Source organism: Aethalodelphis obliquidens, unplaced genomic scaffold (assembly GCF_003676395.1).
Source record: "Aethalodelphis obliquidens isolate GAN/ISIS:26980383/991018 unplaced genomic scaffold, ASM367639v1 scaffold57, whole genome shotgun sequence".
Lineage (NCBI taxonomy): Eukaryota > Metazoa > Chordata > Mammalia > Artiodactyla > Delphinidae > Aethalodelphis > Aethalodelphis obliquidens.
In genome coordinates this window covers 5,330,011-5,336,039 of record NW_020838001.1, presented here as the reverse complement: position 1 = coordinate 5,336,039, position 6,029 = coordinate 5,330,011, and positions in this window count along the sequence as shown.

Here is a 6,029-nt window from a genome sequence, read left to right as displayed (position 1 = left end):
AACAGCAGCTTAAAAACCAATTAGCTTTGCTGTGCAAAAGCTTTTAAGTCTCATTAGGTCCCATTTGTTTATTTTTGTTTTTATTTCCAGTTCTCTAGGAGGTGGGTCAAAAAGGATCTTGCTGTGATTTATGTCACAGAGTGTTCTGCCTATGTTTTCCTCTAAGAGTTTGATAGTGTCTGGCCTTACATTTAGGTCTTTAATCCATTTTGAGTTTATTTTTGTGTATGGTGTTAGGGAGTGTTCTAAGTTCATACTTTTACATGTACCTGTCCAGTTTTCCCAGCCCCACTTATTGAAGAGGCTGTCTTTTCTCCACTGTATATTCTTGCCTCCTTTATCAAAGATAAGGTGTCCATACGTGCGTGGGTTTATCTCTGGGCTTTCTATCCTGTTCCATTGATCTATATTTCTGTTTTTGTGCCAGTACCATACTGTCTTGATTACTGTAGCTTTGTAGTATAGTCTGAAGTCAGGAAGCCTGATTCCTCCAGCTCCATTTTTCGTTCTCAAGATTGCTTTGGCTATTTGGGGTCTTTTGTGTTTCCATACAAATTGTGAAATTTTTGCTCTAGTTCTGTGAAAAATGCCAGTGGTAGTTTGATAGGGATTGCATTGAATCTGTAGATTGCTTTGGGTAGTAGAGTCATTTTCACAATGTTGATTCTTCCAATGTAAGAACATGGTATATCTCTCCATCTATTTGTATCATCTTTAATTTCTTTCATCAGTGTCTAAGAGAAAAACAAATACCATATGCTAACACATATATATGGAATCTAAGAAAAAAAAAAAAGGTCATGAAGTACCTGGGGGTAAGACGGGGATAAAGACACAGACCTACCAGAGCATGGACTTGAGGATATGGGGAGGGGGAAGGATAAGCTGTGACAAAGTGAGAGTGGCATGTACGTATATACACTACCAAACGTAAAATAGATAGCTAGTGGGAAGCAGCCGCATAGCACAGGGAGATCAGCTAGGTGGTTTGTGACCACCTAGAGGAGTGGGATAGGGAGGGAGACACAAGAGGGAAGACATATGGGAACATATGTATATGTATAACTGATTCACTTTGTTATAAAGCAGAAACGAACACACCATTATAAAGCAATTATACTCCAATAAAGGTGCTAAAAAAATAAATAAATAAAAAGAATTCCATAACCAAAACAACAACAACAACAACAAACCAAAAACCAATTAGCTTTCTGCTTCTTTGCTAATGAGGGGACAGTGCCGGGCAGAGTTTGGCTGCTTGAGAATGGAGTTCAAACAGGGCCAGCCGTGGAAGTCAAGCTAGCAGAACTGATGAAAGGAACACACTTCAAGGACGTCTGTGTTCTTAGCAATACCAAAATATTCATCTTCATTGGATGGAACGCTTCTGAGTCTGCATTGTCAGTATAGACGTTAAGGATGTAATAGCTATTGATGCCTATTCTAGATAATAATGCCTAAAGATATCACTGGGACATTTTTCATGGGAGCTTTACTCTGCAAGTGGAAGTTTTTCTGCATGGTTGCTATCTGCAAAGATGTCAGACTTATACACGCTAGTATTTGTAAGGTGGCATTGATATTATTTTTTTCCTGCAGTTGTTTGTGTGGCATTGTGCTTTGTTAATGAGTGCATTGTGTCATGGGTTGATGTCACAGGGCGATCGGTGGCACAGGGGGACGGGGGGTCACCTTGAGGCTGTTGCTTGGGCTCAGGGTCTGATTTGCCACCATGAAGGTCTAGGCATTTGATTCTGTCGGGACTCCACAGTGGTCTCGGAAGGCACTGGCATATCAGTCGGTGCCAATTTCTTAATTTACGACAAAACACGACCTTTCTAGAAAGATAGACCCCAGCTCTACCATCCAGGCTTCCTCATTCCTTGCGGCTACTGTGATGAGAGAGAACTGTGGTTGGTGGAAAGACAGACTGGGGCAGAGTCCCAGCTCCGCTAGTGACCTCCAGCAAGACCCGACCTTTCTGAGCTTCAGTTTCCTCATTTGTAAGACAGCCACCCTGCCTCCTACTCACAGGGCAGTTGGGAAGATTAAAGGAAAATATGTATGTAAACTTCTGGGTCTAAAAAGAAGCACTGAATGATTTAAATGAGACAGGCAAACGCAGTGGTTAAGCACATAGACTTCAGAGTCAATGAGGGGATTTCTCTTACAGCTGTCATACCCTGAAATACGCTGCTGCTTTTTTCTGAGATTCAGTCTTCTCATCTGCTAACTGGGATCAGAAAGTTACCTACTGCATAGGCTTGTTGTTGAATTGAGCGAGATACTGAATGGTGATCATGGTGCCTGGACATGGCCAGGGCTCCAGTGAATGGAACTCACCACTGTCATTAGGAATCTTAGTAGTTTGGGTGGCGGAGATCATAGCAGCGATTGTGGCACCGCCAGCAGCCACAGCAAAACAAGCCAGGAGGTGAAGATCGCTTGATGAGCACAAAATCGAATGAAGAGGTGGACGGTCACGGGCAGAGCTTCTCTGCCCTGACATTTGTTGGTGTTTCAGGCGGAGGTTCTCTGCTGTAGGGCTGTCCTGTGCATTCCCTGGTACCGAACTGCATCTCTGGCTTCTCCCTCCAGATGCCAATAGCACCACCCAGTTGTGACAACCAAAGATGCCTCTGGACACTGACCCATGTCCCCAGGGAGAGGGCAGAATCACCCCACTTGAGGAGCTCTAGTCTAAGGGACAACTTCACCCAGACCAAGGAGAAGCCCACGGTCCTCCGTAAGTTGCTCCGTTGCCCACACGCGTACGGAGGCCTCCCTGCCCGCTGTTGTGCTCTGATCCTCCCTTTTCTAATCTACGCTATCTTTTGTCTTTGATGACAAATGTCGAACGACTACTCTGAACCAAGTATCTGGGGGATAATCTACGGGGGAGCAAGGCTCAGCCTCTCCCTCGGGGACGCTCCCTCACACAGACCTTCCACCTTGAGCCCTTCCGTCCGCACACTGCTGCTCACGTGGTCTGGGGCCTTGACCCCAGGTTTCTGAAGCTCCCTGCAGCCTGGAGCCTCCCCTGGCCCCTCGGAGACCAACCTTCTTTGCACAGAATTACCTCTTTGGAGAGCTTATCTTTTTGCTTGTGCGGTTGCCCACGATATTTACTAGAATTACGATCTTGGGGATGAGAATTAACCCCTCTGGACCTCAGGTTCCTGTGCAAAATGAGGGGGACGATAGGTTCCCCAAGTGGTACCCTGCACGCAGGTGAACCGAGATTCCCGGGCCTCTCGCCTCTTCTCTGTCTTTTCTAATGATAACTTCATTCTCAATTGTACCTCGCCCTGCCTCTTGATACTTACCACAAAGTGGTTTTTGAGGACAGAGCTTAACTTGACGTGTCAAAGCTTCAGTTATTTTTTTTTCTATTATTCCAGTGCCTGCATTGGTCTGCGTTACTATCCAATTTCAAATGTTCCTTACCAGTGGAACTCAGTGGTTCGTAAATCGCTGTACCATGGCCAGAGCAGTTTGCCCCACTGTAGTTTGAACTAATCTCTGAGAAGGCCTGGCTGAATGCGTAAACGCACAAATAATTTTCCAACTAAAAAAAAAAAAAGAGGTACTTTATTCCTTTCAAACCAAGCAAGAACCGGGCTAGAAAACTATGACTGAAGAAAATTCTTTAGGGAACTATTAAGTAAACATCAAGAATGACTGTGAACTTCATTTCGTAAGGTCTCTGTTGCTTATTGGTTTTGTGAGCCTGTGCAACAGCCGCCAGGAGATAAGTGCATATATAATCCCCTCTGTGCTTGCTGTGTTGGGTAACAGCTTGAGCCCTTAAGTAGCTTCAGCAGTCTCCAGAAATCCTCTTGGCACTGTTCATTTGCTTAGCAAAGGCTTTCTTTAAAGATCTTAGAAGGTAAACTTCAACCCGGCCTCTGTCAGAATTCCTATTAGAGGTACAGGATTGATGAGGTTTACTTAGCTCCTTTCCATTTTTGCTGTACTTACCAGGGCGACGGTTCCATATTTCCGAGATACATAATGTTCATGTCATGACACTGGTCTTATAGCTGCTTCACATAATTTAATTTGGGGCACCCAATTTTACCTATTGATTTTTCAAAGGGAAGTAAATAATTTTAAAAGGAAATTTTCATTCCTGTTCACCCGCACTAGCTCCCTATCTCTGTCTAAGAAGTTGAATCATTGCCATGAGGTCTCCTGGAAAGCTTGCAGGACTGGACGTCAACAGAACTGGGCCAGATTTGGATTTTGTCTCTAATGCACTATGTTCATTTCGTCAATATGCAGTGTCAGTATTTTGGAATAATCTTCAATTTTCCTACCTCTCAGGATTGTGAAGATTGAATTTGGGAAAGAAGGAAAGCAGAAAGGTTTCATACAAAAATCTGTGCACAGGGTCTGTCAGATCTGCAAAATGAAAATGGATGGGTTGGCATACCAGAATTCTAAAAAGATTTTTTTTTTTTTTTTTTTTTGCGGTACGCGGGCCTCTCACTGTTGTGGCCTCTCCCGTTGCAGAGCACAGGCTCCGGATGCGCAGGCTCAGCGGCCATGGCTCACGGGCCCAGCCGCTCAGCAGCATGTGGGATCTTCCCGGACTGGGGCACGAACCCGTGTCCCCTGCATGGGCAGGCGGACTCTCAACCACTGCACCACCAGGGAAGCCCTAAAAAGATCTTTAAGAGAGAGTGTACAGGAAGCGAGCCGTGGAGGAAAGCAGAAATGTCACAAGGGACATTTCACAAAACACATTGTGGTTTAGAGATAAGGTCAAGTTTCAGGCAGGAGAGGCAGCGCCTGCTACAGAGGATGGGGGGTCAGCCCAGCGATATTTGGCCTCTAGTTTATGCCATGACTTAGGGCCAGACAGGCAAGATTAGGAGAAAGGTGGGCCATCACAGTCACCAAGGAAGTTTATATAGTATCGTTACAAGGGAAAAGAGAACAGCCAGCTACATTATCCATAGTAGCCCCCAAATGGAAACAACCCAGATGTCCATCAGCAGAGGTCTGGATAAACAAAAGGTGGCATAAACACACAATGGAATACTATTCAGCCCCGAAAAGGAAGGAAGTACTGATATATGCCTGAAAATACGATGCTAAGTGAAAGAAGCTCCGAAAGGCCTACATTTGGTATGATTCCATTTATAGGAAATTTACAGAATAGGCAAATCAGTAGAGATGGAAAGTGGACGGGTGGTTCCCAAGGGGTTAGGAGGTGGGAATGGGGAGTAGCGAGTGGTTTCTTTTTGGGGTGATGGAATGCTTTAAAAGTGATTGGGACGATGGTTGCACAATTCTGTGAATATAGTAAAGCCCACTGAATTGTATACTTTTAAAGGATGAATTATTTTAGGGTGTGTGAATTGTATGTTACAGGGGGAGAGAGAGACAGAGAGAGAGAGGGAGAGAATTAGGAGGTTATGATCATAAGAACTTGAAATAGGATTTTTAAACATCATTATTTCTGTTAATAAAAGTGATGCCTCCAGGTGCTGAGTTGCTGGAAAGAGTTTGGGTTTTGGAGTTCGGAGACCTGCCTCTAGGCCTCGGGCAAGTCTCTTAAACTTTCAGGGCCTTAGTTTCCTCATCTAAGCCTCGGGAGTTAGAGAAAATGATCCATGTGTTCCTTTCCAGCTCTAAATACCCTGTGATTTCCAAGATTCTCTTCCTGTCTTCTTTCTCGCCAAGCATCGCCCCAGAAAATTCGACCCGACATCTCCTGGCCGGCACTGACATGAAGAGCGCTTATGGTGTTAACTAACTTTGGATGTTCTACATATTGGGTTTCCTTTGAACGGGGCGTCCTTGAAGCAGAAAGTTCCTAATTCTTCTTAAATCGTCCCATACGATTCTAAAAATACTTAGAAACGCCATGCATGGATTGTGGGAATTGTGACCCTTGACCTACATTTATGTAACCTTCTGGTTACACAATCAGGCAAGGTGGGGTTAGAAAAAGGAATGTCCTTTGTCTCGAGTCCGATACCTGCCCATGGGACCAATTTATCACCTTATTTTCTTTCTTG